Source organism: Delphinus delphis, chromosome 10 (assembly GCF_949987515.2).
Source record: "Delphinus delphis chromosome 10, mDelDel1.2, whole genome shotgun sequence".
Classification (NCBI taxonomy): Eukaryota; Metazoa; Chordata; class Mammalia; order Artiodactyla; family Delphinidae; genus Delphinus; species Delphinus delphis.
The window spans coordinates 69,224,100-69,231,321 of NC_082692.2; the positions used below are offsets into that span (position 1 = coordinate 69,224,100).

General features: G+C 54.1%; 1 protein-coding gene across 3 annotated transcripts in view; it reads right to left on the minus strand.

Moving 5' to 3' along the window:
- Positions 1–7,082, minus strand: part of CHDH (choline dehydrogenase) — a 62,489-nt gene extending 55,407 nt beyond the window's left edge. For all 3 annotated transcript variants that reach the window (XM_060022697.1, XM_060022696.1, XM_060022698.1), the window contains exon 1: positions 6,777–7,082. The gene's annotated coding sequence lies outside the window, so the exon portion shown is untranslated. The remainder of the gene's footprint in view (positions 1–6,776) is intronic.
- Positions 7,083–7,222: the final 140 nt, after the last annotated feature.

The window sequence follows — 7,222 nt, forward strand, 5'->3', positions numbered from 1 at the left end:
CTCTCCCCTCTTCTCCTGAATTAGCTCATCAGTCGCTACCTCGGAGATAACTTCAGCTGCTTGGGCAGGGCCCACTTGTCCTTGCACCCTCCTGGTGCTGAGGGTGGGACACAGGACAGGGCAGAGACTGCTCAGAATGCCAAGAAAACCCCAGGGAGGAGTCCCAAGTATGATGCCAACCACAGGCCAGGCTTTTGTCCCCAGCTCTGCCAGGACTTCTGTGTGACCTGGGCCGGGGGTTTCCTGTTGGCAACAGTGGGTGCCAGCCTGTGCGGGGGCCTCTGACGTTTGCAGCTCCTCCCTTCTCGCCTCTGCATATGTCTGAATGAGATACGTGTGAATGAGAGAACACAATGAAATATCCTCACCCAAAACTCCAGACCTGAATCTGCTCACACTTCTAAATCCACCGATTGGCAGGAAATTCGAAGATCAGAGGAACGTGGGATCCCACACACAGAATCCAGGCCAAGGGAAAGCCCGACATTTCTTCGACAAGTTCAAGTGAAAAAGAAACAAGGCAGAGAGAGATGGAGGGAAATCCACAGATCATGAGAGAATGACGTGTGGATCTCACTCAGGTCCTAGGAATTTGAACAGTGACTGGATATTTGAGGATATTAAGAAGTCATTGTTTGTCAGATGTGACACTGGTTCTGTGGTAATGTTGTTTAAAACGACTGTTTCAGAAATATCTACTGAAAGATGGACAGAAAAAATAAGCAATATTTGGATTTGGTTTAAAAAACCCCAGGGATCTGGGGAACAGACAAAACAGGATCACCCATGAGGGGATGGGATATGGGATTCAATACTCTCTTCTGGCTAATTTTGTGTGTGTTCCAAGTTTTCCACAACAAAAAGGGCTTTCGTTGTTGCTATCTGTTTTAAATCTCAAATCTCTCTGCTAAAGGACTGAGGGAATGAAGGCAGCGTGGGAGAAACTCGGAGGCCGGGAGCCTGATCTAGGCTGATGGACTCCACCCTGTTCCACAGAAGTCGGGGCGTTCAACAAAGGTTTGCTACCCGCTTCCTCCTTCAAGCACATTTTCAACCAGTTTTTAAAACCTCGATTAAAAAACACCACCTCACACCCAGATGTGAAGGATTCAGGCTCTGTGGCCAGGGCCAACCCACATGCTATTTTCGACTGTCTGCGAAAGATAAGCACAGAATCAAAAGGCAGGGTTTAGAAACGTTTCCAGCAATCTGACACAGTGACTTGATGTCTGCTGCATCTCCTAATAAGATAACGAGCTTAAATGCGATGTATCTTTGTTTTTACTGTAACAACTTTTATTACATTTTTTAAATCAACCCATGTGAGATTAAAATTTAAAAACCAAACATGGTCCTGCACCACAGGGAATTTGAGATGCACTATTATGGACTGGACATCAATCCCCTAGAGGCCCAGACCCGTGCGCTGAGGTGACTTGTCCAAGGTCCCAGGACAAAGCGTCCCTTCCCACCATCTGAGGCACCGACTCTGGCATCTGCTGCAAACACAGGGCTAAGCAGAGGGCAGAGAGCAGCAGCTGCCAGGACTGCTTGATCTTTTTTTTATTTTACTTTTTATTTTTTTTAACATCTTTACTGGAGTATAATTGCTTTACAATGGTGTGTTAGTTTCTGCTGTATAACAAAGTGAATCAGCTATACATATATTCCCATATCTTCTCCCTCTTGCATCTCCCTCCCACCCTCCCTATTCCACCCCTCTAGGTGGTCACAAAGCACCAAGCTGACCTCCCTGTGCTATGCAGCTGCTTCCCACTAGCTATCTATTTTACGTTTGGTAGTGTATATATGTCCATGCCACTCTCTCACTCCGTCCCAGCTTACCCTTCCCCCTCCCCATGTCCTCAAGTCCATTCTCTACGTCTGCATCTTTATTCCTGTCCTGCTCCTAGGTTCTTCAGAACCTTTTTTTCTTTATTAGAGTCCATATGATATGTGTTAGCATACAGTGTTTGTTTTTCTCTTTCTGACTTACTTCACTCTGTATGACAGACTCTAGGTCCATCCACCTCGCTACAAATAACTCAATTTCGTTTCTTTTTATGGCTGAGTAATATTCCATTGTATATATGTGTCACATCTTCTTTATCCATTCATCTGTTGATGGACACTTAGGTTGCTTCCATGTCCTGGCTATTGTAAATAGAGCTGCAATGAACACTCTGGTACATGACTCTTTTTGAATTATGGTTTTCTCAGGGTATATGCCCAGTAGTCGGATTGCTGGGTCATATGCTAGTTCTATTTTTAGTTTTTTAAGGAACCTCCATACTGTTCTCCATAGTGGCTGTATCAATTTACATTCCCACCACCAGTGCAAGAGGGTCCCCTTTTCTCCACACCCTCTCCAGCATTTATTGTTTGTAGATTTTTTGATGATGGCCATTCTGACTGGTGTGAGGTGATACCTCGTGAAAGGATGCTCAACATCACTAATCATTAGAGAAATGCAAGGCCTGCTTGATCTTTAATCCGTGTTCACTCAGGCACTACCACAGGCTCGGAGACACACTCCTCCGAAGGCCAGCAAGGCCCTGGAGGTGCTAAGCGAGCCCCTGTTGAGGCGCCATCCAGCCACGGCATGGCAGGGACAGGGACGCCAGATCACACCTGGGAGCAGCCCTGCAGGTAGCCAGCTCACTCTGTTTTATAAACCAGCGGCGAGATATGAGTCAGCCAACTTTCCCACACATGCCCGCTACTGTGTCCCTTTCAAGCTTCTGGAGGGGCTTAGCGGCAGAGGGCTCTACAGACTGCCAGGTGAGCTGCTTAAAAACGCCCACTGCTTCCTTGTGTCAACTACGAACAGCTCCATCACTGAACGGAAGTGCAAGAATCAATCAGGCACCAAGGCTAGTGTAGGACATCAACCAGCATCCACGGACCCTGGTTTCAAGTATCACCGATGGAGAGATAGGTGGCTGCCCCTTTGCTATGAGTCCCACACATGCCCACGGCTCTACCCCCTGACATCTCCAGTAATCCTCCCTCAAGCTCTGGGAGGCCGACTCTGTCACCCACATACAGATGGGGCTTTGAGAAAAAAACAGAACCAGCCTCCTCTTCATTCTGGACCTTCTTCCAGGTGCCAGTGTGACAGCGCACGTGAAGATTGGTGCAAGTACACACGGGCTGTGGCCTCAAGGGGTTTCGCCCTAGGAACTGGCAGGGGTAGTGTTAACATGGACTTAACACCGTGGCCCGCGTCTGTGGGCCTTCCTGGGCCAGCCCTCCTCACTGGAGCAGAGAAACCGTTGGCGGCTCCACGGCCCCACTGTGAGCAGGGGGCAAGCTCTCAGTGTGGCCTCAGGGTCCCTGGCTCAAAGCAGGCATGGCCACGGACTCTGCAAAACTCAACCAGCTGGAGCAGAACACTGGGTGGAGGGGGGAGGGTGGTACCGAGGGCGGGGTGCTCCCAACAGCACCCATCCCAGCTCGGGGGGGCTTCCGGGGCCCTGGGAGGTGGCCAGTGTTTGCCAGAAACTGCTTGCTCTTCATGAGACAATGGGTCCACTGTGGACTGGCTGGGGCCTTGATTAATATTTGAAAAAACAAAAGAAGTGGAAAATTCCACCTGTGTGGGTGGAGACTGGGCCTGGGACATGTCAACAACCCTAATGGTCTTGTTCCCTTGCTGACGCATAGGATAGAGAAACAAAGGTCTGACAAAAGCGACAGCCTGCGGGCATCGCTGCACTTGGGTCCAAAGGAATTTCCCTATTTGGGCCGTGGAGATCATTTGTTTATTTCTTGTCCCACCTCCCCTGCCCCTAAATTTACACAGCACTTTTTAAGTCCTTCAGCTTTTTCCCACCTCTTCAGAGTCTCCCAACAGCCCTGCAAGGCCACCAGGGCTGATGTCAGCTTCATGTTATGGATGGGGAAACTGAGGCCCCAGGACAACCAGAGCCTCATCCGAGGCTGGCACTGGGGAGTAACTAGCACAGCCAGGGATCTGGAACCCTGGTCTCTCCACCCCCCAGCAGTGGCACAGAACCTGTCCCAGGGGTTCTGGGGTCACAGCCATGGGTACTAGACAAAGTGGTCTTCCAGACTCCAGGAGAGGTGCCCTTCACCCCACCAGAGGAGGAAGAGGAGGAGTTTCTACTCAAACCAGCTCTCCTGGGCAGGCAGGCTTTGGTGCCGGCCTAGGAGGAAGGTATGCACTCATTCATTCGCTCATTCAAGCATTTCACAAGCGCCTCCTAAATACCAAGACTTGAAGGCACACTGCACAGTGGCTCTTTCAGAAACCTAGACCCAGCAGAATTCACGGCCAAAGGGGGAAGATCAGAGCGTCTGCACTTCCCTCACAGACTTGAGTCACCTCATTGCCATTACACAGTCTCATCCGCCCACTTTACAGTAAAGGAAACTGGGGCTCTGAGAAGGGCAGTGACTTCCAGAGGTTACAGAGAGAGAGGAAGCTGAGACCTCCTGACCCGCAATGGCCCTGCCTCCTGTTTAAAGCCACGACACTATTGGACTTAGGCATTCAAACAAATGGTGTTCCTTCCAGCAGGCCACCTCGGAGGCTGCATGCTTAACCAACAAGGCCCTCTTGTGGAGGGACACTTTTTGGAAGGAACTTCCAAGCCAGAGCAGACCCCTTCCCCCCGAAAAGACAGGCAGGCACACCTCGCTGGCCCACAGAGAACACAGGCTGTGGCTGAAGGGCTCTCCTTGGGACTGCCCACTCTGCAGTCCTGCCGTGGGCATCAGAGAACCAGGGCCAGGGCAGTGTCACCTCTGTGCCCACACACACGCAGCCCTGGACCCAGGGCACTGGGGGATCCCTCAGCCTGTGTCCCAAGTCAACAGCCAGCACCTGCTGCCCAGGTTCCCTCCTCCTACCCGAAGCCCAGCCACCTCGGCACCGTGCTGGCCTCACATTTCCTCTCTCCTTTGCCCACCAGCTTCTTCCCCTGGAGAAACGATCTTAACCTTGCCCTTTCTTGAAAGAAAACCACCCCACTCCCACCTCCAAACTCCTCCTCCCCTGCCTGTCTCACCCCTTCTTGCCAAGGACCTAAGCCAGGGGCCCACCTCAGGCCAGGCCACCCCTGGCCCCTCTGCCTCATCTGACACCTCGGCTGCCCCCTCACTCTCGGCTTTTCCTGGTGCAGGCCCTCCTAGCCTTCACCTCCAGGGAGTTCTCCTTCCCCGGGGACCTATCCTCCTCCCTTCTCTACCACCCCTATAAATGTCTGACTCACAAACTCTATCTCCAGATAGAGGACTAACCTCTGCATCCCTGGTTGTCCCCAAAGCCCTCACACTCAACAGCCCAAGCTCCTGCAGCAGGGCCTGCTTTGGGGCCAGCTGTAAAGCTGGCACAGCTCGAAGCCTGGCCCACAGGGACTCGGCTATTTGTCCAGTGAACGCATTTTGGTTAGCACCTGCCTCCTCGCTGGTCTCAGAGGGACTGGCCTCCCACAGCCTGGCATAGCCACCCAGGTGGGCTTTCTAAAACTGAAAACTGACCACCACCAAAACGTCTGCCGTGGTTCCTCTGCACCATGGGATAAAGTTCACGATCTCAAGAGCTGGAAAATGAGGCTGTCCGCATCTGTGCTTCCACAGCAGGCTGGGCACATGTGCCCTGGAACATGCTCTCACCGCCCTCATCCTCAGTCCAAAGGCAACTTTGCACCCCAGGGCTGGCACCCTGCGCGTGTTTGCTCAGAAGAAAGACAACTATTAGAGCTGCAAATGATCTCTGGGACCCCAGGGCTCAAAGCAACTCAGAGAGGTTGAGCGAGGGGCCCAGGATGGCCCAGCCCCAGGCATGGGTGAGGCAACAGCCTCACCTGAGCCACTCTCCTTGGTTAGAAACCAGACCAATCCTCTGGAAGCGTCACCTGAAACCTACATGTGTGCATGCCACAGCCCCCAGCTCTAGCTGGGCCCACTCCATGCTGGCCCAAATCTTACTCAGGCAGGTGGGCCAGGCCTGGTGCACAGGACCTCAGCAAAAGAGCTGCTTGACTAAGTCAACCCCGCACCAGCTGGCAATTTCATTCCTCCTTAGGCCTTGGTCTCATGTAAAGAATGAAGCTAACTTGGCCTACAAGTTTAAGGGACCTTGAGTTGGTCACCCCCACCTTGTCCTTTGCAAACCCAGGCAGCTGAAGCAGCAAAGTTCCAAGCACTCTGATCTGCTGTTGGCCCAGCTGATTTTTATTAACCTTCCCCCAAACCACTGTGCCTCAAAGGATGGTCCTGGTCCACCTGCGCAGAATTACCAGCAATGTCAAGTTAAATGCAGATTGCGGACCCTGCTGGACCTGAGGGGCTGGGCTGGCTCTCTGAAAGGCGGGCCCAAAATTTGCATTTAACGCTGCTCATAAATCCTGAGCTCAGGGAAACTCAAAAACCCGCCTCCAAACCCAAAGGGTGAAGGCTTCCGCCTCCGGAGACCGAAGTGTTAGTGTCAGGCCTCATTTTGTGAAAACATACGTTGACCAGAACACCCGGGGAAAGGGAGGGTTTCTGTTACACGAATTACATATAACTTAGTTCCTGCGAGGAACTAACTCCCGCGAAGAACTCAGTGAGGCTTTGCTCTCCCCGTCCCACTGTTTTAGTTTCCGGGGGCTCAGCCGTAGCGTCAGGTGGAGCCCCAGCCTCGGCGTCCGGCCGGGGTCCTCCGGACCCACCCGACCTCTCGGCCCGAGGCCGCTGGGGCCTCCGGGCTGCGGCCGGGGCCGTTCGGGGCGGGTGGACCCGGGGTCTAGCGCGTCCCCGCTACTCACCGCGGTTAGCTCGGCCAGAGTGCAGGGACGGTCGGCGGCGGCCCGGCCCCGCTACACTTTAACTGGCGGCGGCGGCCTCCGCGCGCTCCGGGCGGCCAGGAGGGGCACCGCGGGCCTCTCGGACCGACCTGCTCCGGGAGGGGACCGGACGCCAGGCGGGCCCGCCGGGCTCGGGCGAGAGGGGCGTGCGTGCACTCGTGCACCTGGCTCACTGCTCGCACGGGTGCGCTGAGCCAGCGCGTGCGCGACTGCTGGAGAGCCGCTCGGACCCAAGCATCCCTCGCGGCCCCTGCAGGCCGGGGCACTTCTTTCCCTACCCAGGAAGGGCGCCAGGGGGCCGCCCCTACCTGGGCGGTGCTGGGGGAGGCGGAGCCCGGAGGTGTGGCCCCGGCCGCCGGGATAAGAGCTTGGCCGAAGGCTGGCAGGGAGTACGAGCGGTGGCGGGC